The sequence below is a fragment of the Schistocerca nitens genome, chromosome 9 (genome assembly GCF_023898315.1).
Source record: "Schistocerca nitens isolate TAMUIC-IGC-003100 chromosome 9, iqSchNite1.1, whole genome shotgun sequence".
Taxonomy (NCBI): Eukaryota; Metazoa; Arthropoda; class Insecta; order Orthoptera; family Acrididae; genus Schistocerca; species Schistocerca nitens.
Genome location: NC_064622.1, coordinates 265052095 through 265079223, shown reverse-complemented (window position 1 = coordinate 265079223; position 27129 = coordinate 265052095). Strand labels below are relative to the sequence as shown.

The window sequence follows — 27129 nt, the reverse complement described above, 5'->3', positions numbered from 1 at the left end:
CCTTGTCGAGGTGGGATGCCTTGCAAGCCTCAACAATACAGATAGCAGTACTGTAGGTGCAACCCTAGTGGCGTGATTTCTGTGCCAGCCCTACTCGTGGTTCCTGAAGAGTGGCAGCACCCTTTTCACTATTGCAGGGGCAACAATATGGATGATTTACTGATCTGGCCATGTAACATCAACCAAATAGGCCTTGCTATGCTCGTACAGAGAATGTCTGAAAGCAAGGGGAAAGTACAACCGTTTCTTCTTTTTTCAGAGGCCATGCTGCTCTACTGTATGGTTTAATGATGATGGAATCCTTTTGGGTAAAATAGTCCTCCATCGCACCTCCGAGTGGTGACTACTCAGAAGGATATCGTCATTGTGTAAAACAAAACTGGCGTTCTGCAGTAAGGAGTGTGGAATCAAATGGTTCAAATGGCTCTGAGCACTATGGGACTTAACATCTATGGTCATCAGTCCCCTAGAACTTAGAACTACTTAAACCTAACTAACCTAAGGACAGCACACAACACCCAGTCATCACGAGGCAGAGAAAATCCCTGACCCCGCCGGGAATCGAACCCGGGAACCCGGGGGAGTGTGGAATGTCAGACCCATTAATCGGATAGTCAAGTCAGAGAATTTAGAAAAGAAAATGGACAGGTTGAAGTTAGGTACAGTGGAGATTAGTGAAGTGTGGTGGCAGAAGGAGCAGGACTTCTGGTCAGGAGAGTACAGAATTATAAATACAAAATGAAGTGGGGATAATGCAGGAGTAGGCTTAATAATGAAAAAGAAAACAGGAATTCGATTAAGCTACTATGAACAGCATAGTGATCGCATTAACCTAGGCAATATAGACATGAAGCCAATATCGAGTACTATAGTACAAGTTTATATGCCGAATAGCTTCGCAGATAAGGAAAAGAATGAAAAACTATGTGATAAGACAAACGAAGTTATTCAGTTGGTTAAGGCAGATGAAAATTAGTGATCGACGAGTGCAATTCGGTAGTAGCAAAACGAAGAGAAGGAAAAACAGTAAGAGAACATGGGCCAGTGAAAAAGAAGGAAACATGAAGCTGCTTGGTAGAATTTCGCACGGTGTATAATTTAGTCATCCGTAAAAGTAGGAAGAACCATGAAAAATGAATGTGTTCTTGGAAGAGACTTGGTGACACTGGAAGGTTACAAACTGATCACAGGATGGTAAGACAAAGAGTTGAAATTAGATTTTAAACTGTAAGACATTTCCAGGAATAAATAAATAAGTATCACTATTTTTCTGACACCTAACTGACATATCTTAGTTTATCAGAACCGTAACTGGATATTACAGTATCTCAAATATTATTATTAGTCCTGGGTCAAGGAAATCTACGAAGAATACTCATTCTGGAACTGATAACACTAAAACATTGTTCCCAAGAATTGCAGTATCTTATTATCCACCATGGTTTGAGGAATTTATTCATATCTATATAGTGTCTATTCAAAAAATAGTGTGAGATTGGTTGTATTTTGCTAGCAACTGTCCACTTCTCGGAACACTATCTTTTAAAGAATTTCTGCTAATTTAATTTCCAATAATAATTCAATGTTAAATCACCGGCGGAAATTCAACAGGAAGTTGTTATTGATGAAGTGATGTTTTTACAGCATATATTCTATCGGGTAATCAACAAACATTTCTCCTTGAACGCAAAGCCCTTTTCCCGTCGCGCTCCTTGGCACAGACTATCCCAAATACTCTGAACCATTCCTTATTTCTCCCTTACTCACTGCTGTAGGCCAGTAAATGTCGCAATGTTCGGTTTCAGCCATATCAACCATCTTAAGATGATAAACAGGATCTTTCTTTCTTTCTTTTGCTTGTGCCGTTTTTCCCGAAGATACGCAGGGTCGGCATGGTTAATCGGATGTGGCAATGTTAGTTGAAAGGGTGGCCAGATGCCCTTCCTGCCACCACCCCGTACCCCAAGGGAAGGAATTAGTCCACCCCAACTGTCTGCGACTAGTGTAATGATACGTAATGTGTTCAGATATCTGCGAGCCGTGTAACTGAGGCGGGACGTGGGGACCAGCCCGGTATTCACCTAGGGGGATGTGGAAAACCGCCTACAAACCACATCCAGGCTGGCCGGCACACCAGCCCTCGTCGTTAATCCGCCAGGCGGATTCGATCCGGGGCTGGCGCGCCTATCCGAGTCCAGGAAGCAGCGCGTTGCGCGCTCGGCTAACCTGGCGGGTTTTAAGAACATAAACAGGATAAAAACCTAATTAGCATATGATACAATTCTTAACTTTCGAAGCCGTTTTAAATCGCTGTCGTCAGAACATTTTTACATGTCACAGTACGATTACAAGCTATAGGTTTTGTAGCGCATTTAAGGCTACCAGCATACTTCATTTGAAATATGTATACGTGTTTATACAGTATGTCCACTTTAGTCTCCAAATGTTCTTAAAACCAAAATATTTAGACGTATTGTAACTGAACAACACATAATGCCTCATACCAGTGATACACGTCTCAACTCTTGAAAAATATTTGACGCTTAGGAATCGCTCTTTTTACAAACGTAAATATTTCTGTACCGAAAGTTTATAAAACCCACACAATAGCTTAACACTCAAGAACAATTTTTCAGAAATAAAATATACAAAAAAACCTACTGAAGATAGCACAAGTAGTGCCGAAACACGTCTGGGTGAAAACAAAACTATAGCACGGCGTCTTGCATAAGGCGGAGTTCCTATCCAATTTTTCTCAGTAAGCAGGGAAATAAGAAGAAGTGCAACATCCACAAGATGATTACGAACAACAGCCACATTTTATAGCCAACCAATCGCTGTTTCGGTGACGTCCTTCATAAATACAAACAGGTAGTGCCTAGTGAGAAGCAAATGAATAGCTGGAGACTGATGTGCCCAGAAAAATGTCTAGAATCATAATTACTTGTTTGTTAGCAGCGTGGCCTCCCCTGGCGCAGATGTACGACGGACCTCGCCTTCTTTTGTTTCCGGGGAGTGCTCCGGACGCGCCGGAGGGGAGGGGCGGGTCGGGTTGAGGTGTACGCGGTCCGGTGTTCGAGGCCGGACAGGGCTGTCAAGCCCAGACGCGGCTGCGGGGAACTCTCAGCGGGGTGCCTGTCGCCGCCATATGCACGTGAACGATGACGTCACGACGAGAGAGCGCCCCACCGCCTCGAGCGCGGGCGCGTCTGCACTCAACCCTTTCGCCACGTCAGTAGCAGGGGAAGAAAAAGAACAATTTTCTGCTCGTGTCAGCAGTGCAGACCTAGTCATCCGCACGGGCTGAAATCCTGAGATAATTTTCTTACCAAGTTGCAAGGACGTCCACCAGCGTCGTACTCGTGGTCCAAAAGAAAAGCGAATTATGCGACTTCGCTACATTACAGTTGTGCGCAGCTCGTAGTCTTGCGGTAACGTTCTCGCTTTCCGCGCAAGGGGTCCCGGGTTTGATTCCCGGCGGGGTCAGGGATTTTCTCTGCTTCGAGACGACTGGGTGTTGTGTGTCTTTCATCATCATTTCATCGACTCAAAGTCGGCTAAAAAGGACTTGTAATTTCGGCGGTCGAACACCCCGTATAGGGTCTCCCGGCCAACAATGCCGTACGATCATTTCATTTACTACGCTACATTATTATACCATGATCGGAAAAGGAGACACATTGATACGCCAGAACGGATTTACCCTGTTTACACATGTTCATGGTCACACTGTGGATGAAGATATCCGATTGTTTGGTATATTAACGGGGACTGACCTATGTGTCTACAAATGACAGTGTACCAGTCGCAGCCATGGGGTAAAAACAATCGCCATGAAAATATCAATGGGAGACAGAGACTGCTTTAAAATACCGGGTGATCAAAAAGTAAGTATAAATTTGAAACCTGAATAAATCACGGAATAATGTAGATAGAGAGGTACAAATTGACACATATGCTTGGAATGACATGGGGTTTTATTACAACAACAACAAAAAAAAAATACAAAAGTTCAAAAACTATCAGACAGATGGCGCTTCATCTGATCAGAATAGCAATAATTAGCATAACAAAGTAAGAGAAAGAAAAGATGATGTTCTTTACAGGAAATGCTCAATATATCCACCATCATTCCTCAACAATAGCTGTAGTCGAGGAATAATGTTGTGAACAGCACTGTAAAGCATGTCCCGAGTTATGGTGAGGCATTGGCGTCGGTTCAAATGGCTCTCAGCAATATGGGACTTAACATCTGAGGTCATCAGACCCCTGGGACTTAGAACTACTTAAACCTAACTAATCTAAGGACACCACACACATCCATGCCCGATGCAGGATTCGAACCTGCGACAGTAGCGGTCGCGTGGTTCCAGACTGAAGCGCCTAGAACCGCTCGGCCACACTGGCCGGCGCATTGGCGTCGGATGTTGTCTTTCAGCATCCCTAGAGATGTCGGTCGTTCACGATACACTCGCGACTTCAGGTAACTCCAATACCAATAATCGCACGGACTGAGTTCTGGGGACCTGGGAGGCCAGGCATGACGAAAGTGGTGGCTGAGCACACGATCATCACCAAACAACGCGCGCAAGAGATCATTCACGTGTCTAGCAATATGGGGTAGAGCGCCATCCTGCATAAACATCGTACGTTCCAGTAGGTATTTATCAGCCAGTCTGGGTTCAAAATGGTTCAAATGGCTCTGAGCACTATGGGACTTAACATCTATGGTCATCAGTCCCCTAGAACTTAGAACTACTTAAACCTAACTAACCTAAGGACAGCACACAACATCCAGTCACCACGAGCCAGTCTGGAGATGATGCGATTCTGTAACATATGGGCGTACCTCTTACCCGTCACGGTAGCAGTTACAAAACCAGAATCACGCACTTCCTCGAAGAAAAAAAGATCAGATAACGGTAGATGTGGTAAATCCAACCCATACCGTGACTTTCTCGTCGTGCAATGGAGTTTCCACGACAGTTCTAGGATTTTCGGCAGCCCAAATTCTGCATTTGTGGGCGTTGGCAGACCCTCGGAACGTGAAATGAGTTTCATCGGTCCACAACACGTTACTCAACCAATCGTCATCTTCCGCCATCTTTTGAAACGCCCACACCGAAAATGCCCTCTGCTTCACTAAATCGCCAGGTAACAGTTCATGATGCCGATGGATTTTGTACGGATAGCATCGGAGGGTACGCCTAAGCGCCAACCAAACAGTAGTGTATGGAAAGCCGGTGCGACGTGCGACTGCACGAGCGCTGACTTTTCCGTGCATAGACGAACCCGCTACAATCTCCATTTCTTCCTGAGCTGTCTCAGCAGCATTACGCCTTATGCTCGGTCGGCCACTGCGGGGTCTATCGTCTAAACAACCCGTGGCTTCTAACTTCGAAATCATTCTCGCCACAGCTGCATTTGTCAACGGACCTTTACCCGTTCGAATCCCCTTCTTGTGGCGGTAGGATCGTAACGCTAAACTAGCACATTCTGATAAAACAGCTTCACTAAAAGCCCCTTTTCAGGTAACGTCAACATGCTGCGACTGCGGGCGCATCTGATTCTCTCTCTCATTACAGCTCCTTTTATACACGATTGTCATGCGCAGTCACTGACGTTTTGCTGCCCAGCGCCATCTGTCGGACATTTTGTGAACTTGTTCTAATAAAACCCCATGTCATTCCAAGTATGTGTGTCAATTTTTACCTCTATATCTACATTATTCCGTGATTTATTAAGTTTTCAAATTCATACGACTTTTTGATCACCCGGTACGACAGGAATTGCAACTGTCAGCGCTTGCAGTTCCATGTCAACGAGTTTCCGAGCGAACACTGCGAAAGGAACTATGGGTGTTCAAAAAGTCTCTCCGCAGTGCCGTATGATTGTTAGCCGCGCGTGGCGTATGCCGCAGCGATTACACCGAAATGAAACTCAGTGAAATACAAGTTATTAATTTATTGAATATTCATTGTTACTTACAAATTTTTACATTAAATACTGGGAGTGTCCCCCTGTTATTGAATACACAATTCAATCCGTCTAATCATGTTTCCAAACACAAGCTGTAACATTTCTTCTGTAACAGAAGCAGTGGAAGTGGATATTCAGTTTGCAGTTCATCGATGGATTTTAGACGGTTTTTATAGACAGTTGATTTCGCTGCAGCCCAGAAGAAAAAGTGAGGTGGTCTTAGGTAGGCTATCGTGGAGGCCAAAGTCCCTGTGAAATTATGCGATCACCAAAAACATCAGCAAGCAGTGACATTGAAACGCGAGCTGTATGCGCGGTTGCACCATCTTGTTGAAAATAACCGTTCAGTATTTCACTTAACACAAGTTCTCCTATAAATGGGCACAGAATATCACTGCAGTATAGCTGTGCTTTTATAGTTTCGTTGAAAAAGTGGTTCCCCATGAATACACAATGCATTTGCAGTACTCCACATATGAGAATTTTGCGGAGTTCGTGTACCCGGAAAAATGAAACCACGCATCATCAGTCAAAAACGTTTCATTAAGAATATCCCTTCTATTTTGTTGAACGAAATGTTTGAACCATTGACAATAATGCAGTGTCTTGCCATCATCAGTATTTTTCAGTTCTTGCACGACTGTCACTTTTCCTTGCAGCCGTGTGGGCCGATCCGACACTAACATCGATTTCCTGGGCGAGTTTTCTTATTGACTTGTTCGGACTCATGGACATTTTATCGGAAATATCGAGTAGCTTATTCTCATACAAAACGATAGGACGACCACTTCTCGGTGCATCTGTCACTGAACCCTTACTTCGAAATTTGTTAATCAGATTTCTCACAGTATCGTGATATGGAAGTGTTGTCTCCGGGAAAAGTGAATTAAATCGTTGACGAACTGAAACTGTGTATTTATCACCAGCTTTGAACGCATATTCGACTAAAAATACACGTTCTTCAATGGTTAGTATTTTAACAGCGACAAAAACGAAAAAAACTACCAAAGGAACTAAACTTAAACGTTCACGTCAACACGTAACGACACACACCAACGATACTACTGACGCTGGCTGAGATAAACGAAAAGTGGAACGTTGGGAGAGTCCACTTGAAGGGGAATAACCCAGGCAGGCGACCAATCATACGGCACGTGCAGCTAACAATTATACGGCACTGCGGAGAGACTTCTTGAACACCCCGTACAAGCTATGGACGGTTAGGGTGGGGTACCTTGCAAAAGATTATTGCTAATAGTAACAAATAAATATTAACGTCTTCAAAGGGCCGATAATATGGAAACTAAACAGTAGCTGACTGCACGCGTGTTGCATCATCCGACGAATTTCACTTTTGCCCTTTTTGGAATGATGCGAGACGTCGACTGCACCCGGGGTTCAATGACTCGTTTAACACGCAGCGTTTGGATGGTGTAGGCAATGGCCTTGCCGCAGTGGATACACCGGTTCCCGTGAGATCATCGAAGTTAAGCGCTGTTGGGCGTGGTCGGCACTTGGTTGGGTGACCATCCAGGCCGCCATGCGCTGTTGCCAATTTTTCGGGGTGCACTGAGCCTCGTGATGCCAACTGAGGAGCTACTCGACCGAATAGTAGCGGCTTCGGTCAAGAATACCATCATAACGACCGGGAGAGCGGTGTGCTGACCCCACGCGCCTCCTATCCGCATCCTCCACTGAGGATGACACGGCGGTCGGATGATCCCGGTAGGTCACTCGTGGCCTGACGACGGAGTGCTTTTGGAGGGTGTAGGTTGGTCGTAGACCAGATTTCATACTGTCATGTCATAGGGGAGTTTTCGTACAATGGGATTTGCCTACTCATTCACATTAGCATGAATATGAACCAGAGTGTTTATTTTGGTATTCTCGGACATCATTGTTGTCCTTTCTTCTACAGCGGATGGACAAAAATACGGAAAGACCAAAAAACACTAACCATATCTAATACGGTGCACGAAGGCCGTTGGCAGTTAAAACAACTTCCAGTCGTCTCGAAATGGCTAAATATAGGCCCTCTGCGGTTTTCAAGGATATTTTATAGCATTATTTCTGCAAAACAAAGTTCAGATAACGATGATGGAAGTGGATAGCGATCGCTCACATTTATCTCTCCAAAGTAGGCAACAAATGCTCAATAATAATGAGATCAGTTGACTGTTGTGACCAAGAGAGATTTGACAATTCATCCTCGTGCTCACAAAACCAGCACTGGATGATGCAAATTGCCTGGACACCGGCCCTGTCATCTTGGAAGGCAGCATCACCATTGGGGGACAAACACTGTACCATGAGATGGACCTGATCAGCCAAAATGGTCACATAATTCTTGGCAGCACGGAGTCTTTCCAGCGTCACCATGGGGATCATGGAAGAACACGACATCGCTGCAAAAATCATCACCTGACATGTTTCAGGCTTGGGAAGTAAACTGTGGCAGAAATTGGAAACGGTGTGAAACAAGGATAACCCGTCCCAAGGGATTTCTTCCATTGCTTCATGGTCCAGGTTGTATGGCTTCGGCACCACGTTTTCCTGTTATGGGCATCTGAATCACTGATGAGTGGTTTTGGAATTCCTCCTCGACCGACCTACATGTCTCAGTTTATGGAAATCCCTTCGTGTTGTTTCGTTGCTGACACCCAGTTCTGCAAAGACATTTGCACCTGCTGTCTTCTTATTTTTCGACAGAATCTTTTTCACTGACCGTCAGTCACGATCACTCAACACACCCTTTCGTTCGTATTGCGATTTAGCGGAAGATGTTTTTCCGCTTTCCCTGCCAAACACTTGCGTTACCTCGTGTTACAGAATCATCCATTAGTTGCGTGGGAACTCTATTTAAAAGGTAAAAAGATAAACAATATATACAATACTGGCCATTAAAATTGCTACACCAAGAAGAAATGCAGATGATAAACGGATATTCATCGCACAAATATATTATACTAGAACTGACATGTGATTACATTTTCACGCAATTTAGGTGCATAGATCCTGAGAAATCAGTACCCAGAACAACCACCTATGGCCGTAAGAATGGCCTTGATACGCCTCGGCATTGAGTCAAACAGAGCTTTGATGGCGTTTACAGGTACAGCTGCCCATGCAGCTTCAACACGATAGCACAGTTCATCAAGAGTAGTGACTGGCGTATTGTGACGAGCCAGTTGCTCGTCCACCATTGACCAGACGTTTTCACTTGGTGAGAGATGTGGAGAAAGTACTGGCCAAGGCAGCAGTCGAACATTTTCTGTATCCAGAAAGACGCGTACAGGACCTGCGACATGCGGTCGTGCATTATCCTGCTGAAATGTAGGGTTTCACAGGGATCGAATGAAGGGTAGAGCCACGGGTCGTAACACATCTGAAATGTAACGCCCACTGTTCAAAGTGCCGTCAGTGCGAACAAGAGGTGACCGAGACGTGTAACCAATGGCACCCCATACCATCACGTCGGGTGATACGCCAGCATGCCGATGACAAATACACGCTTCCAATGTGCGTTCACCGCGGTGTGGCCAAACACGGATGCGACCATCGTGATGCTGTATACAGAACCTGGATTCATCCGAAAAAATGACATTTTGCCATTCGTGCACCCAGGTTCGTCGTTGAGAACTCCATTGCAGGTGCTCCTGTCTGTGATGCAGCGTCAAGGGAAACCGCAGCCATGGTCTGCGAGCTGATAGTCCGTGTTGCTGCAAACGTCGTCGAGCTGTTCGTGCAGATGTTTGTTGTCTTGCAAACGTCCCCATCTGTTGACTCAGGGATCGAGACGTGGCTGCGCGATCCGTTACACCCATGCGATAAGATGCCTGTCATCTCGACTGCTAGTGACACGAGGCCGTTGGGATCCAGCACGGCGTTCCGTATTATCCTCCTGAACCCACCGATTACATATTCTGCTAACAGTCATTGGATCTCGACAAACGCGAGCAGCAATGTCGCGATACGATAAAACGCAATCGCGATAGGCCTCAATCCGACGTTTATCAAAGTCGGAAACGTGATGGTACGCATTTCTCCTCCTTACACGAGGCATCACAACAACGTTTTACCAGGCAACGCCGGTCAACTGCTGTTTGTGTATGAGAAATCGGTTAGAAACTTTCCTCACGTCAGCACGTTGTAGGTGTCGCCACCGGCACCAGCCTTATGTAAATGCTCTGAACAGCTAATCATTTGCGTATCACTGCATCTTCTTGCTGTCGGTTCAATTTCGCGTCTGTAGCACGTCATCTTTGTGGTGTAGCAATTTTAATGGCCAGTAGAGAGAATCCTTTTCCATGACCGTCTGTCACGATCACTCAACACACCATTTCGTTCGATTTGCGATTTAGCGGAAGATGTTTTTCCATTTTCCTTGTATATGGTGCCAAACACTTGGGCTACCTCGTATTACAGAAGCATCCATCAGTTGCGGGGTAACTCTATTTAAAAGGTAAAGAGTGAAACAATAAATAAGTATAGAGGGATCAAACCAGGAAAAAAGTGAAACAATGCCTATATAACAGTTTACATTAAACAAACAAACCCAACAAAACACAATAAAATTAGTGACTGACAAGATTACCTTCAGGAGATATTACGAGGGTTGACTGAAAAGTAATGCCTCCACCTTCGTAACTCTTTAACAGTTGGCAGCACTGGTATGGGGCAGGTACTGGCTTGTTCCGTAGCCTCTTCTCTACAGCTCCAGTTGGCGGGAAGCCTTGGCATTGAAGATCGGTTGTGTTGTTACCGTGTAAAGTATGGAACCCTACGCAGACGGTCGGTCAATGCGATTTAAGCAACGTTCAGTCATTGAATTCTTGAAGCAGAAGATGTGACTCCAAAGGAGATTCATCAGAGAATGAAAGCAGTTTATGATGATTGTACTGATGTGAGTACTGTGCGTCGTTGGGCGAGTATGTTTAAAGATCTTGAGGCGAGAACCTCTAACCTGCGTGACAAAGAGTTGGACGTCCAGTGACAGCAACCACCGAGTTTCGCAAGCACAATGTTGACAGACTGATTCAGGACGATCGTCGTATCAGTCAGAGAAAAATTGCAAGCACAAGCGGCATTTCGCAAGAAAGTGTGGGTCACATTATTGCTTTGCTTGGCTATGGGAAGATCTGTTCACGATGGGTACCCCAGATGCTGATCCCTGAAATGAAAGCGCATATAACTGAAATTTGATAGGAACTCCACTCGCGTTATGAGAATGAAGCTGACGCCTTTCTCCATTCAGTTGTGACAGGAGACGAAACGTGAGTTCTCCATTATGAGCCGGAGACGAAACGTCGGTCTGTGGAATATCGACCCAAAGACTCGACCCAGAAAAAGAAATTCAAGACGCAGCCATCAGCTGGAAAAATCATGGCCACAGTATTCTGGGACGCAGATAGTGTTATCCATGTTGATTTCCTTGATCGTGGAACAACAATAAACTCAAAGCGTTACATCAGAACGCTGCGAATTCTGAATCGACGGCTAACAAGGGTCCGAAAGGAAAAGGGAAATGTTTTCCTGCAGCATGACAATGCCAAACCACACACTTCACGTGCCACCACAGCAGAACTTCAGAGACTGAATCTCACCGTCGTACGGCATCCTCCATACAGTTCAGATTTAGCACCGTCTGACTTCCATCTGTTCCCAGTAATGAAAGACGATCTGCGGGGACATCATTACGCTTCTGATGAAGACGTTGAGAGAACTGTGAGACTGTGGTTGCGGAAACAGAGTGTCAACTTCTTACGTGACGGCTTCAGAAAACTTGTTCATAGTAGGCAGAAATGTATCCAAATGGCTGGTGATTATGTGGAAAAGTGAATATTGGTCTATAAAGATCACATTCTAAGGATTATTTCTGCCTTTGATTTATTAAAATATTCCCATTCAAACCCAATTAACGAAGGTGGAGGAATTCTTTTCATTCAACCCTCGTACTTATGGAAAGTGATACAGAAACCAAATAAAACTCAGAATTAACAATAGTAGCAACTGAATATATGGAGCACGTAGGTAACCACAATAAAATGAAAAAGAAATGAATAAATACAGGGAAATGGAGTCATCTGAAGGAACAGAAAGACTGGGAGAACTGAGAGGATTATGTGGAGTTTAGAAGAGGGGAAGCTTTAAGATATGTTTGGTTGTTTAAGTTTAAATCAGAACTTTGGGGTAGATGTTTGTTGATTGCCAGCTCTTCCAACAAGCTGAGGGGTCTTTGTCTGCTAAGTGAAGGACATGGGACGGTGGCTGCTACTTGTGGTCGTCACATAGTAAATGCTCTGCAAATGTGAAGTCATAATGCTGTAGCCTCCAGCCGCATGCATTTTCAGCCAGCCTAGATGCTATGTCACTGTCTGATTGATCAAGACAAAACTTATTACACCCAACACAAGTAATTTCGTACAGCCAAATGTTGGCTAGTAATTGGGTCATATCTTTGCTATGGAAAATATACTGCACTGTGGCGTTCTTCACGCTACAAAAAATACTATAGTTGCAGCTGCTACTGATCGAGACAATAAATATTACTGTATCTAACTCTCCTTTGAAAGCTTTATTGCCTCAACCAGTAGCACTGCAATTATACGATCTTCTACTAGGTGAAGAACACCACAGCTCAATGCGTTTTCCACAGCAAAGGTAAGACCCAATTGCTAGCGAAAAGTGGGGTATACAGAATTACTTGACCTGACTGTGATAAGTTTTGTCTTGATCAATGAGACAGTGACGTAGCATCTAGGCTGGCTGGACATGAACGCAGCTGGAGGGTGCAGGTTTCTGACTTCACGTTTACTGAGGATGTACTGAGTGGGGGCCGCAGCCTCAGGCCACAGTCCGGTGTCCTCCATTCAGAAAACAAAGATCAGAATCTCAACCTGTTGGAAGCCTTGTAAATCATCGTTGCCCACAGTATTGATTTAATCTTAGTTGACCAAACACAGCTTAATACTTTCTCATTACTGAACTTCACATAACCCTCTCAGTTTTCATTACCTCCCACGCTGTCAGTTCCTTCCTATTCCTCCATTTTCCTGTATTTATTCATTTCTTTTCATTTTATTGTGATTGCTTATTGCCTCCATATATTCTGCTGCAGCAATTGTTAATTCTTACTTTTCCGAGCGAGGTGGCGCAGTTGTTACCACACTGTACTCGCATTCGGGAGGACGACTGTTCAAACTCGCGTCCGGCCATCCTGATTTAGGTTTTCCGTGATTTTCCTAAAACGTTTCAGGCAAAGACCGGTGTGGTTCCTCCTGAAGGGCACGGCCGACTTCCTTCCCCATCCTTTCCTAATCCATGGGACTGATGACCTCGCTGTTTGCTCCCCTCCCTCAAAATCAATCAACCAGCCAATCTTACTTTTCCTTGCTGTTTGTATCACTTTGCATGCGTAAATGTGCAATACCACCAGAATTAATATTGTCAAGTGCTAATTTTATTTTATTTTATTGGATTTGTTTATTTAATGTGAACTGTTATATAGCCATTGTTTCTCGAGTTCACTGTTAATGGTTTTCCTGGTTTGCTCTCTTTACATTTATTTTTTGTTCAAGTTTTTTACCTTTCAAACTGTATTAGCACTACACTGTCAAAAATGATATTTTCTGTGATGTTTGTGGGTGTGTGACACAGTCGAGATGAGTAACATCTTTTCCAGTTTGTTTACGAACATTGTGACTTCTTTGACGCCAATTGACAGCTAAATCCTCAGGATGACCTTGTAAGCCGAAACTCGGTTAACCTGAATAAATTATCCTGCAGCACATACGCAATAAAGGGAAATATTTGCATATTAAATTATTTGTTATTGCTTAATATTCGTGCAATCGACCAGCGAGAGCGTTCATTTCATTCCTAATATCATCAGCTGTTATTATCTGTGAAAAGAATTTAAGTGAATTGACATAAAATGCTTTTTCTTTTGTATAGGCTGGGCCACGAACTGCTGATAACGTATGTTCTATCGCTAAACTGGCAACTGCTATTGTCTATACAGCTTCCAGGCCTCTTCACTTCTTTTGCAACCAATCTCTTAAGCTCTCACAGCTAGTTACCAGCTCCGCTTATCTCTCTGTGGAGTTTTTTCCTTTTTATATTTGAAATTCGAATTATTTTCTTTGTTTACTACGCAAGCACATTACTTTTGCCTCGCCAACGTGAGACCGACTCAGTCTGGAAAAGTCTGTGACTTACACTTCGCTTTATAGGATTCAAGAGTGAAGACAATTGACTTTAAATATCGCTGCTTATAGAAGGCGAATGTCCAGATACGAGTTTTGGCCTCCATATTGCACGCTTATAGGTCTTCCAATGACAAGTGCTCTGTAATACGACAAAGTTATGTACTAAGCGAATTAAGAGGACATGGAAAATGAGTCGCTACTTTATGCACGATGCTGTAGAGGCGGAAATTTAAACAGGTAACCAGTTTTGCGAAGAAGGCGATTCATTGCACAGAACTGAATGTATGAGCGGAAGGCTTGCCTTTAATGTGGTCACCTCTCCTCGGCGTCCAGCTTTTGTCACCGTCCACTGTGTGGGAAGCCACTGGCTCAAGTACGGGCCTCCATGAAGTAGCCCGCTGCTCACAACTTACCTACAACATAAAAACAGAATCTGGTTAACGCTTTTCCAGCAAATCTGTCAGTCTTATTATATTACAGGGTGGTAAGAAACAATCCGAAGAGCTTGTAAGGGCCCTGCAGGATAGGTTGTACAGAAAAGTGATTGTTCAGAAAAAAATTCGATACGTGGCTGGTTTTCGAGTTGAAGTTAGCCAATCAGATCGTTGCGCGCTCAGATTCAAGCGGCTCGGCAAAGACGATGCGTGTAACGTGTTCTTTGTTTGGTTTCCTAAACCGAAGAAGAGATCGATACGAAAGTTGGCATGGGATCGAACCAGAGCCAAAGACTGAGCAGTATCGTTCGCTATCATCGACGTCGTGAGAACAACTGACTCTAATTGTATCTGGCTGCCCGCATACTTTTGCGTCCGCAACGGCTTGACTGGCTACCTTCAATGTTAATTAACTCAGAAATGCAGCAACGTGTGGAATTTTTTTCTTAACAATTATTTCTCAGCACAGCCTACCCTGCAACACCCTTACAAGCTTTTCAGACTGTTTCTAAGCACCCTGTCTAATACAAATAATCAATGGACAAAATGATATAAATACCCTCTAATATAGGTACAGGTCCATATTTGGCATTTAAACTCTTGGAATACTCCTGAGAATAAATGTACATAGATTTTACAGATTCCACAGAAGGGTCGTTCCTAGCAGGGAACTTCAAGAGTTTTCAGCGACACTGAAGAAAGGTAATAGAATTTAATTACTGTTCTCGATATAGACCACATGGTATTGATTATACTCAGACTATGAAGATAGAGTTTCTAGTTGGGAGCAATGTTTATACGTCTGGAATAGAAACTGATCCTGTTGATCACATCAATTACCTTCCCATATGTGCATCTACATCTGTAGATATAAAACAAGTCACTCTTCAATGGAAAGGGATCTAGTCAATTTTTAATTCGTTTCTTCATATCACACTTCTTTACAGTACGAATGTACTGATGCTTGATTGGCTTCCTCGTCACTAAGATATTTGTCCGAAGCGAGAGTCGCGCTTTGATTCAGTAATCTTTAGTAATGTGCTTCCAGCTGGGGCTGAATGAGATGGCGTAGACACTCTTTGCCCTGTATCATTCAGAAGTGGTTCGCTTTACCGCAGTGTACAAGGAAATTCACACTTTTCAATTACAGGCCGTATGTCCTGTTGATACACATTATGTATCTTTAATGCAGTGGCTTGCATTGCCTTCTGCATCCTCATGCCGTTGATCATTGCTGATTCTTTCACCTTTTGGGGCAGTTTCACACCCCAAGGGCAAGGGATCGCCCTGAACCTCTGTCTTCTCCTCCTCCGTGTTTGACAAGGGCATTGATGAATCATGGGTGACTTTTTATGCGTGACGTCTTTGGCTATAATTGCTGGTGAATTTTATTCTAAATTTAAGCGGTGGCAGGGTTCTAATCCGGGTCCAAGGACGTTTTGATTACTAACCAAAGACGCTACGCCTTTTTCTATTATTTATTTTTTTTTAATTTTGTATTTTCGGTTTCCTAGCTACAGGTTGGAGGAGACAAGGTGGACAGGGGTCGAATTCCGAAGCCTCGGCACATTGCCTACCCCTTCGCGCCGCCATGCTGCACCCTCACACTACACATATCAATTTTACTTATTTATTTATTTCAGTTTTTGTGCTCATATACATGGAGGAAAACAAATGAAAATCAGTCCACACAACTGGAACCCTGAAATCCCGCCAGCTAATACTGGTAGGTAGCCGCGCCGAGTCCCACGTGCAGGCGCCTCATGTTTCCTTCCTAATCGGGTGGGCGCCTGCCACGCCGGGAACACGCCAGCTGAGTGGAGGCCTGCTACAAACGCTGTTAAGATAATTGGCGAAAAACGCTCGATAAAGGGAAATGAGCGCAACCGCTGCATGATCAGTCTGCAAGTATTGACAAAAATCAGGGCACGAGTGAGGAGAATCACCATATACACTACTGGCCATTAAAATTTCTACACCACGAAGTTGACGTGCTAGAGACGCGAAATTTAACCGATAGTAAGAAGATGCTGTGATATGCAAGTGATTAGCTTTTCAGAGCATTCACACAAGGTTGGCGACGGTGGCGACACCTACAACGTGCTGACATGAGGAAAGTTCCCAACCGATTTCTCATACACAAACAGCACTTGACCGGCGTTGCCTGGTGAAACGTTGTTGTGATGCCTCGTGTAAGGAGGAGAAATGCGTATCATCACGTTTCCGACTTTGATAAAGGTCGGATTGTAGCCTACCGCGATTTGCGTTTATGTTATCGCGACATTGCTGCTCGCATTGGTCGAGATCCTATGACTGATAGCAGAATATGGAATCGGTGGATTCAGGAGGGTAATAGGGAACGCCGAGCTGGATCCCAACGGCCTCGTATCACTAGCAGTCGAGATGACAGGCATCTTATCCGCATGGCTGTAACGGATCGTGCAACCACGTCTCGATCCCTGAGTCAACAGATGGGGACGTTTGCAAGACAACAAACATCTGCACGAACAGTTCGACGACGTTTGCAGCAGCATGGACTATCAGCTCGGAGACCGTGGCTGCGGTTACCCTTGACGCTGCATCACAGACAGGAGCGCCTGTGATGGTGTACTCAACGATCAACCTAGGTGCACGAATAGCAAAACGTCATTTTTTCGGTTGAATCCAGGTTCTCTTTACAGCATCATGATGGTCGCATCCGTTTTTGACGTTTGGCGACATCGCGGTGAACGCACATTGGAAGCGTCTATTCGTCATCGCCATTCTAGCGTATCACCCGGCGTGATGGTATGGGATGCCATTGGTTACACGTCTCGGTCACTTCTTGTCCGCATTGACGGCACTTTGAACAGTGGACGTTACATTTCAGATGTGTTACGACCCGTGGTTCTACCCATCATTCGATCCCTGCGGAACCCTACATTTCAGCAGGATAATGGACGACCGCATGTTGCAGGTCCTGCACGGGCCTTTCTGCATACAGAGACTGTTCGACTGCTGCCCTGGCCAGCACATTCCCCAGATCTCTCACGTTATTACGGCCAGAGGTGGTTGTTCTGGGTACTGATTTAACAGGATCTATGCACCCAAATTGCGTGAAAATGTAATCACATGTCAGTTCTAGTATAATATATTTGTCCAATGAATACCCGTTTATCATCTGCATTTCTTCTTGGTGTAGCAATTTTAATGGCCAGTAGTGTAGATGTGCCGAAGTCCAGCCCTTTATCCAAAGAACTGCCGGGTACTTTGTTGCTAGAAAGTATTCCACCATTGGGTAAAGAAAGGACTCCTGTAACATGCGGTGAAACACGTAGAAAACGAGCGACCATTTGTCGCCCCAACAGCCAGGCATCCGCTACGCCTACACAGTTGAATCGGCGATGATCATCGTCGGCATTACGACAGACGGCGCAGAGGAGAGTGTTCGCCAGTCCGATGGTATGCGGCCGCTGATTAGCTGGATACTTCCCTCAGGCGCATAATACCAAGTCATCGGATATGGGTCGGAAAGAAGCTGCGATGAATGTGCCACTAAGTTACAGGCCACCGCTGCAATGGGACCTTGAGTTACAGGCGACACTACGCGAGAAAAGGACTTAGAAAGACTGCCCGCTGCAGAGTCGTTCGTGGGAATTCGGCGCGAGCATAACAGAGTTCTACAATGAAGGCCGCGATGTGTGCAAACGCGAGTCTAATGTTACCGACAGGGACCTGTGGAGAGAGGGATGCTGGCACAAGAATGGCAAGTAGATGGAGCGTAAGGGAGGCCTCGACACTGCGCCATTGTTTGTGCATCGTGGCCATGTAAAGTACTGCCGCACTTTGTAGGACCGAGCCCTCCTGCATGTGGGGGCGAGTGAGTGTGCGACAGTGTTCTCTGAAGATGGACCCACCCATCATAAAATATCTGAAAGCCGCTTGAATACAACATCCTATGGCAATCAGCAGCGGTAGAATTTGCGCAATATGAACCATTCTGGATTTTACATAGGCATTCAGGTAGGCAACGCGCTGCAAATGATCAAGGCGGCGTAGGGAGGTGTGAGTGATCATCAAAACTTCACGAAAGTTGACCGCCGCTGCCCGACGCGTTGACGACGTAAGGGTGATCCCAAGATAGAGGAGATGTCTGATACGGCAAGAGCGCCAGATCTTCCGGGGGTAGCCCGCGACCAATGGACAGCACGTTCATCACACCCCCAGCCGATTTCCTGCGAGCCGTGATGGTGGCAAGGGTCCGTGGTACCTCCTCCCCAGAACGAACTAGCAGCAGGAGGTCATCTGCGCATGCACGAAATCGGAAGGTGTAACCACGTAGGGAGGCCAGACAACTGCGCATCTCAGCAGCGTTATGCGTGGCTCAAGCGCCACTGCATGGAGGTACATGCACAGGGGCAGCCTTGTCGGACCGACGGCATATTGCCTAAGACACGTCTGCCTTGTTCAAGAACTCGACATCAAGTGTCTAGAATAGCTCTTCGCTGGAAAATTCCCAGTCTCCACTCGACTCCCGTAGTGTTCTGTTACTGACTGCTTTTCCGTTGGCTGAAGGCCACCCCACCAAAAATGCATCGTTCTTACATTCTAACAGACATCATTTGACTGATTTACATCTATATCTACGTGATTACTCTGCTATTCACAATAAAGTGCCTGGCAGAAGGTTCAATGAACCACCTTCAAGCTCTTTCTCTACCGTTCCACTCTCGAACGGCACGCGGCACTTAAATTTTTCTGTGCGAGGCCTGATTTATTTTATCGTGATGATCATTTCTCCCTATGTAGGTGGGTGTCAACAGAATGTTTTCGCAATCGGGAAAGGAGAAAACTGGTGATAGAAATTTCATGAGAAGATCCTGTCGCAACGAAAAACGCCTTTGTTTTATTGATTGCCACTCCAATTCACGTATCATGACTGTGACACTATCTCCCCTGTTTCGCGATAATACAAAACGAGCTGCCCTTCTTTGTACTTGTTCGATCTCATCCGTCAGTCCCATTTGATGCGGATTCCACACCGCACAGCAATACTCCAGAATAGGGCGGACAAGCGTGGTATAAGCAGTCTCTTTAGTAGACCTGTTGCACCTTCTAAGTGTTCTGCCAATGAAACGCAATCTTTGGTTTGCTCTACCCACAGTATTATCTATGTGATCGTTCCAATTTAGGTTATTTGTAATTGTAATCCCTAAGTGTTTAGTTAAATTTACAGCCTTCAGATTTGTGTGACTTATCGCGTAATCGAAATTTAGCCGATTTCTTTTAGTACTTCACACTTTGCCTTATTCAGGGTCAATTGTCACTTTTCGCACCACACAGATATCTCATCTAAATTATTTTGCAAGTCGTTTTGATCATCCGATGACTTAACAAGACGGTAAATGACAGCATCATCTGCAAACAATCTAAGACGGCTACTCAGATTGTCTCCTATGTCGTTAATACAGATCAGGAACAATAGAGGGCCTATAACACTTCCTTGGGGAACGCCGGATATTACTTCTGTTTTACTCGATGACTTTCCGTGCATTACTACGAACTGTGACCTTTCTGACAGGAAATCACGAATCCAATCTTGGCCACTTTGCCACAAAAACGTATATATTACAACAATAAATTAAACAAACGTTATAAATATTCGGTCACACTCATATCATTCACAGTAGTTACAAATGAAGGAGTGTTCACAAATAAGCTAGTATTCTTAAGCAAATATGCTCACATTAAACGACAATGGATCTTCGTTAAATATTATTTAAACAATTATTTATTCCATCATCACACAAGGATCTTTTGGTTCACTTTTCAACCACTAACCCATGCTATTGATCACTACTAAATTAACACAGTTTTAATAGCACTTTCAATTAATATTTAAATAAAGTTACCGGAAAAAATAGTAAACTCTTTGTTATACAGATATCAAAAATGTTTTGCACCACCGCGGCTCCCGAGAATTCCGGAACCTGTACAGAAAATTGGAATAGAGATCAACATAAACATCATTTCCGCCCTTTTTATTGCTGATGAAAACCACACATTGCATGCTGTACCACAATACAGCGAGTCATTCAGAAGTGGTGGTCCAGATTTCTGTACAAACCGGTACCTCTAATACCCAGTAACACGTCCTCTAGTATTGATGCATGTCTGTATTCCCCGTGGCATATTATCCACAAATTCATCAAGGCATTCTTGGTCCAGATTGTCCCACTGCTCAACAGCGATGTGGCGTAGATCCCTCAGAGTAGTTGGTGGGTCACGTCGTCCATGAACAGCCCTTTTCAATCCATCCCAGGCATGTTCGATACGGTTTATGACTGAAGAACATGCTTGCCAGTCTAGTCGAGCGATGTCGTTATCCTGAAGGAAGTCATTCACAAGATGTGCACGATGGGGGTGCGAATTTTCGTCCATGAAGAGGAATGCCTCGCCAATATGCTGCCGATATGGTTGCACTATCGGTCGGAAGATAGCGTTCACGTATCGTACAGGCGTTACGGCGCCTTCTATGACCACCAGCGGCGTACGCGTCGGCTCCACATAATGCCACCCCAAAACAACAGGGAACCTCCACCTTGCTGCACTCGCTGGACAATGTGTCTAAGGCGTTCAGCCTGACCGGGTTGCCTCCAAACACGTCTCCGACGATTGTCTGGTTGAAGGCATACGCGACACTCATCGGTGAAGAGAACGTGATGCTAATCCTGAGCGGTCCATTCGGCATGATGTTGGGCCTATCTGTACTGCTCTGTATGGTGTCGTGTTTGCAAAGATGGTCCTCGCCATGGACGTAAGGCGTGAAGTTGCGCATCATGCAGCCTATTGCGTACAGTTTGAGTAGTAAAACGACATCCTGTGGCTGCACGAAAAGTATTATTCAACATGGTGACGTTACTGTCAGGGTTCCTCCGAGCCATAATCCGTACATAGCGGTCATCCACTGCAGTAGTAGACCTTGGGCGGCCTGAGCGAGGCATGTCATCGACAGTTCCTGTGTCTCTGTAACATCATCCACGTACGAAAAACATCGCTTTGGTTCACTCCGAGACGCCTGGACACTTTCCTTGTTGAGAGCCCTTCCTGGCACAAAGTAACAATGCGGACGCGATCGAACCGCGGTATTGGCCGTCTAGGCATGGTTGAACTACGGACAACACGAGCCGTGTACCTCCTTTGTGCTGGAATGACTGGAACTGATCGGCTGTCGGACACTCCGTGTAATAGGCGTTGCTCATGCATGTTTGTTTACACCTCTGGGCATGTTAAGTGATATGTCTGAACAATCAAAGGGACTGTGTCTGTGATAAAAAAATCTACAGTCAACGTCAACCTTCAGGAGTAGTGGGAACTGAGGTGAAGTAAATCTTTTATTGATGTGTATAAAAACACAAGTACAACCAAATAAGAGGTACTGATGCTGTGTAAATGTGGAGAATACGATGTTCTGACAAACATTTGCGGAATGAAAAGTGTCGCGAGTCAATAAAGAAAGTAGTTACAGATATGTAGCTTTCTGGGATGATAGCTTTAGTGCAGTGCTATAGTCTGAAATATCGTTTGTTATAACTGCGTGAAGGGATTAGAAGTTGTTAATTCAGAGTTTCATTGTGTATATATTTATTAACTGTGAAAAATTAACTTATGTACTTTTAAGGATAACAAAATACTGTTGTGCCTCTGGATGCACCTTATTTATCTGAGATCGCCGATATATTCAGATTTGCATTGTCTGATACTGCGCAATTTCTTGGAGCATTGTCTGTCCACCTAAGCTATTGTCCTGATACAGTGCCGTTTCCTGGAGCATTGTCTGTCCACCTAAGCTATCGTCCGTCGCAAAAATTCCTCGTAATAGTGACCCACATCAGGTCCTCTGGTGAGACACTTCGCTCACCTGAAGCAACCGCAGCTGTGCGCCCTGAGCCCTGGGCCCGCTGCCGTTCAGTCGTACATCAAATACACCTCACCTTGTAGCAATTATGGGCAGCCGATGAGCTCGCCTAAATGTGCATAACGTTACAGCGAGCATCGAACAGTGCTGGACTTAAAGCTTTCTATATTCTGAGCTGATGGTTTTATCTAAACCAATGTGGGCGTCTCCTCAGAGTGTTTCTGTAAAAGTGTGCAAAAATGTAACAGGGCATAGGGACTGCTCCAATGAACAATTGGCGATAGGCAACGTGGAGACCAAGAAGACAGCTTAAAGAGGTTCAAATGGCTCTGAGCACTATGGGACTCAACTGCTATGGTCATAAGTCCCCTAGAACTTAGAACTACTTAAACCTAACTAACCTAAGGACAGCACACAACACCCAGCCATCACGAGGCAGAGAAAATCCCTGACCCCGCCGGGAATCGAACCCGGGAACCCGGGCGTGGGAAGCGAGAACGCTACCGCACGACCACGAGATGCGGGCAGCTTAAAGAGGTATGGAAGTAAACTTGTCTACCGCTTTATCTAGCATTACTGTTAACCAGCTTATTTACAAATTACATGCATATAAATTTACATGTACTGTGCTGTCTACTTACAAGCACATTCTTGATTTCCTGCAAGGAAGCAAGGAGGACGAGCCTGATTACCAGGAAGTCATGAAGCAGGTTTTTTTTTTTTTTTTTTTTTTACTTTACTTGTCCCTAAGCTCTGCTGCATTGTATTTACATTGTCTCATGACGGAACGTGCTATGAATCTACTACAGACCCATTCAACATGACGGTGCACCGCTTAACTTCGGTGTGGATGTTCGCAACCATCTCAGTGTTGTATTTCCTGGTCTCAGGACACTCATTGAGTGTGTTGTCAGAAGTGTCAAAAACGTCTAATGTGTGTGAAATCTTATGGGACTTAACTGCTAAGGTCATCAGTCCCTAAGCTTACACACTACTTAACCTAAATTATCCTAAGGACAAACACACACAACCATACCCAAGGGAGGACTCGAACCTCCGCCGGGACCAGCCGCACAGTCCATGACTGGAGCGCCCTAGACCGCTCGGCTAAGTCAGAAGTGTCTGTGCAGATCACATTTCGCCAGCTTTTGTGTAAGTGCATGATAGATGAAGTAGTGAGCGGAAATTTGTGATAAACTGAGTGAAAGCAATGAACTAAACAGCAGCTGACTGAGACACCAACCAGGGACACGAAACAGGACGGAAAATTTTGCAGATGGCATGCTGTCAAAAAATCGACGAAAACGAGCACTAAAATCGATGTATAATACTACAATTCGGTTAGCGACATAATTTTAAGAAATAAAAATTCGACCCACAGAAGATGACACATTGGTGTCGAAACATGTCTGGGTTAATATAAAAACAAACTAATTGTGTTTACATAATGCTAATTTCCCAAAGCACCCAGTTTTTACAGAGATACGTAAACGGACAGAATACGGCGCTGCGGTCCGCAACCCCTATATAAGACAACGAGGGTCTAGCGCAGTTGTTAGATTGGTTAATTCTGCTACTGTGGCAGATTATGAAGATTTAAGAGACCAGAATGAGATTTTCACTCTTCAGCAGAGTGTGCCCTGATATGAAACTTCCTGACAGCTTAAAACTGTGTGCCACACCGATCCGGCACACAGTTTCAATCCGTCAGGAAGTTTCAAGATTTATGTGAGCTTGAACGTGGTGTTATAAGCGGCACACGAGCGATGGAACACAGCATCTCAGAAGTAGTGATTGAATGAGGATTTTCCCGTACGACCATTTGACGAGTGTACCGTGAAAATCAGGAATCCGGTAAAAGATCAAATGTCCGACACCGCTGCGGCCGGAAAAGGTCCTGCAAGAACGGGGCTAACGACGACTGAAGAGAATCGTTCAACGTGACGAAGTGCAACCCTTCTGCAAACTGCTGCAGATTTCAATGCTGGGCCATCAACAAGTGTCAGCGTGCGGACCATTCAACGAAACATCATCGAAATGGGCTTTCGGAGCTGAAGGCCCACTCGTGTACCCTTGATGACTGCACGACACAAAGCTGTACGCCTCGCCGGGGTCCGTCAAAACCGACACTGGGTTGTTAATGACTGGAAACATGTTGCCTGGTCGGACTAGCCTCATTTAAAATTGTGTCGAGCTGACGGTTGTGTTCGGGTATGGAGATAACCTCATGAATCCATGGACCCTCATGTCAGCGTGGAACTGTCCAGTCTGGCGGAGGCTGGTAATAGTGTGGGGCGTGTGCAATTGGAGTGATACTGGACCCCTGATACGTCTGGATACGACACTGACTGGTGACACGTAAGCATCCTGTCTGATCACTTGCATCCGTTCATGTGCATTGTGCATTCCGACTAACTAGGGCAATTCTAGCAGGACACAGACCCCACCACCACACACACACTTGTCCAGAATTGTTAAACAGTGGCTCCAGGAACACTCTTCTGAGTTTAAACAACTCCGGTGGCCACTAAAGTACCCAGACATGAACATTACTGAGCACATCTGGGATGCCTTGCAACGACCCGCCAGGTTAGCCGAGAGCGCTAATGCCCTGCTTCCTGGACTCGGGTAGGCGCACTGGCCCCGGATCGAATCCGCCCGGCGGATTATCGTCGTCGGTCGGTGTACCGGCCAGCCTGGATGTGGTTTTTAGGCGGTTTTCCACATCCCGCTGGGTGAATACCGGGCTGGTCCCCACGTTCCGTTTCAGTTATACGATTCGCAGACATCTGACCACGCTCGCACTGTTCCATTACACTCGACGCAGACAGCAGGGGTGTACAATTTTCTGTCCCTGGGGGTATGGGGTGGTGGCAGGCAGGGCATCGGGCCACCCCTTTCCACTAACCTTTCCAAATCCGACTCTGCGTCAGCGCGGGACATGGCACCAGTGAAAGAAAGAAAGAAAGAATCTGGGATTCCTTGCAACATGCTGTTCAGTAGAAGCTCCACCCTCTCGTACTCATGGATTTATCGTCAGCCCTGCAAGATTCATGGTGTCAATTCCCTCCTGCACTATTTCAGACATTAGTCGAGTCTTACCAGTACTGCTTCATCCAGCATGAGTGTGCTGCATGCCCTAAGCATTGGGCTGTTTGCAGCAAGTGTGAAAAGAACGGCCACACTGCATCAGTGTGCAATTCTTTTTCAAACGTAACGGATACAGCAGTACTAATGGGCAACAATTGCCTCTCTTCAATGTCTCTCTCTCTGAACAAATTGTTTATTGACTTGCGTGTGTTTAATAAACAGCTAAAAATGCAAGTGGACACAGGAGCTGCAATGACTTTAGTAAATGCACAAACATACACGGACTTGGGGTTCCCTACATCACACAGGTTTCACAGAAGTTAATTAGCTACAATAAACAGCAGACTCTAATCCTAGGTCAGTTTTCTACTCCTGTATCTTACAAATCTGTTGTTTGCCCTCTCACCTTCCTTGATGTGGATCATTCCCATACCACAGACTGTGTTAGATGTATTTAATGCTTTTGGTTTCTCCATTGCCGATGAGGTAAATTTAGAGTCAGATCAAGTTCTGTATCAGCAACTAGAGGCCCTCTGCTCTGAGTTTTCATCACTATTTTGCCCTGGGCTTGTACTACCGATTTTCAGCTCACGTTACCATGAAAGATTCCACCCACCCTTGTTATTTCAGTTGCGACAGGTGCCTGTCACCTTGCAGGACTCTGTCAAGGCCGAATTAGACCATTTGAAGTCTCTCAATGTCATTTGGCCAATTTATTCCAGTGGCCGGGCTACATCGCCGGTCGCTGTTATGAAGCTGACGGGTAAGCTTTGCCTCTGCAGTGACTTCCGTTTCATGATTAATGCACAGTCCTTGACAGATATGTAGCCTTTGCCCCACTCTTACAAGTTTCTTGCAAAATTAGCACGCAGCCACTACTTTTCCAAGGTTGATTTGTCAGAAGTGTACCTCCAACTCCCCTCGGATGAGGCCACTACGCCACTGTCAATACACTTTTCAGCCTATAGCAATATCAACACTATGTGCCTGCAATTTTTCAATGATTTTTAGAACAGCCGACAGCCTCTGTGCCTGGCTGCATCAGTTATCTCGAAGACATCACTCTTTCAGGTGCTTCCATTGAAGACCACCTTAGAAATGTCCACTTGTCGTTTTCTGTTTTGCAGTCTGCGGGACTTACGTGCAATATTCCCAAATCTCAATTTTTTCAGCTGTCAATTGATTATTCTTCTGCGCGCTCATGGGAGCCCTACACGGTATTGGCCAGATGTACAAATTTATTTGGCTCTCCAGTGTAGGGTACTAGCTGCAAACGATATATAGGGAGTGCAAGCATAAAGTGGTACGATAACCTCAATGTAGACTGCGGGGTACAGAAACAGGCTTTAGCCTATTATGAAAAGAAGAACAAGAAGAAGTCACTTCGCTACCGTCGTGACAGAGTGCTGTGGCGACTGCTTGCTCCGACTTTTGCCTGTCTGACAGGTCCGTGCCCGTGGAACAAAGCACGCAATATGTGGCCCCTTCTGGCGGCACGTGAGACGCAGAGAAGCGGCGGCGC

General features: G+C 45.2%; 1 pseudogene; it reads left to right on the top strand.

The window, feature by feature from the left end:
- Nucleotides 1–7415: 7415 nt before the first annotated feature.
- On the top strand, nt 7416–7533 carry LOC126204688 (5S ribosomal RNA; annotated as a pseudogene).
- The last annotated feature ends 19596 nt before the right edge of the window (nt 7534–27129 follow it).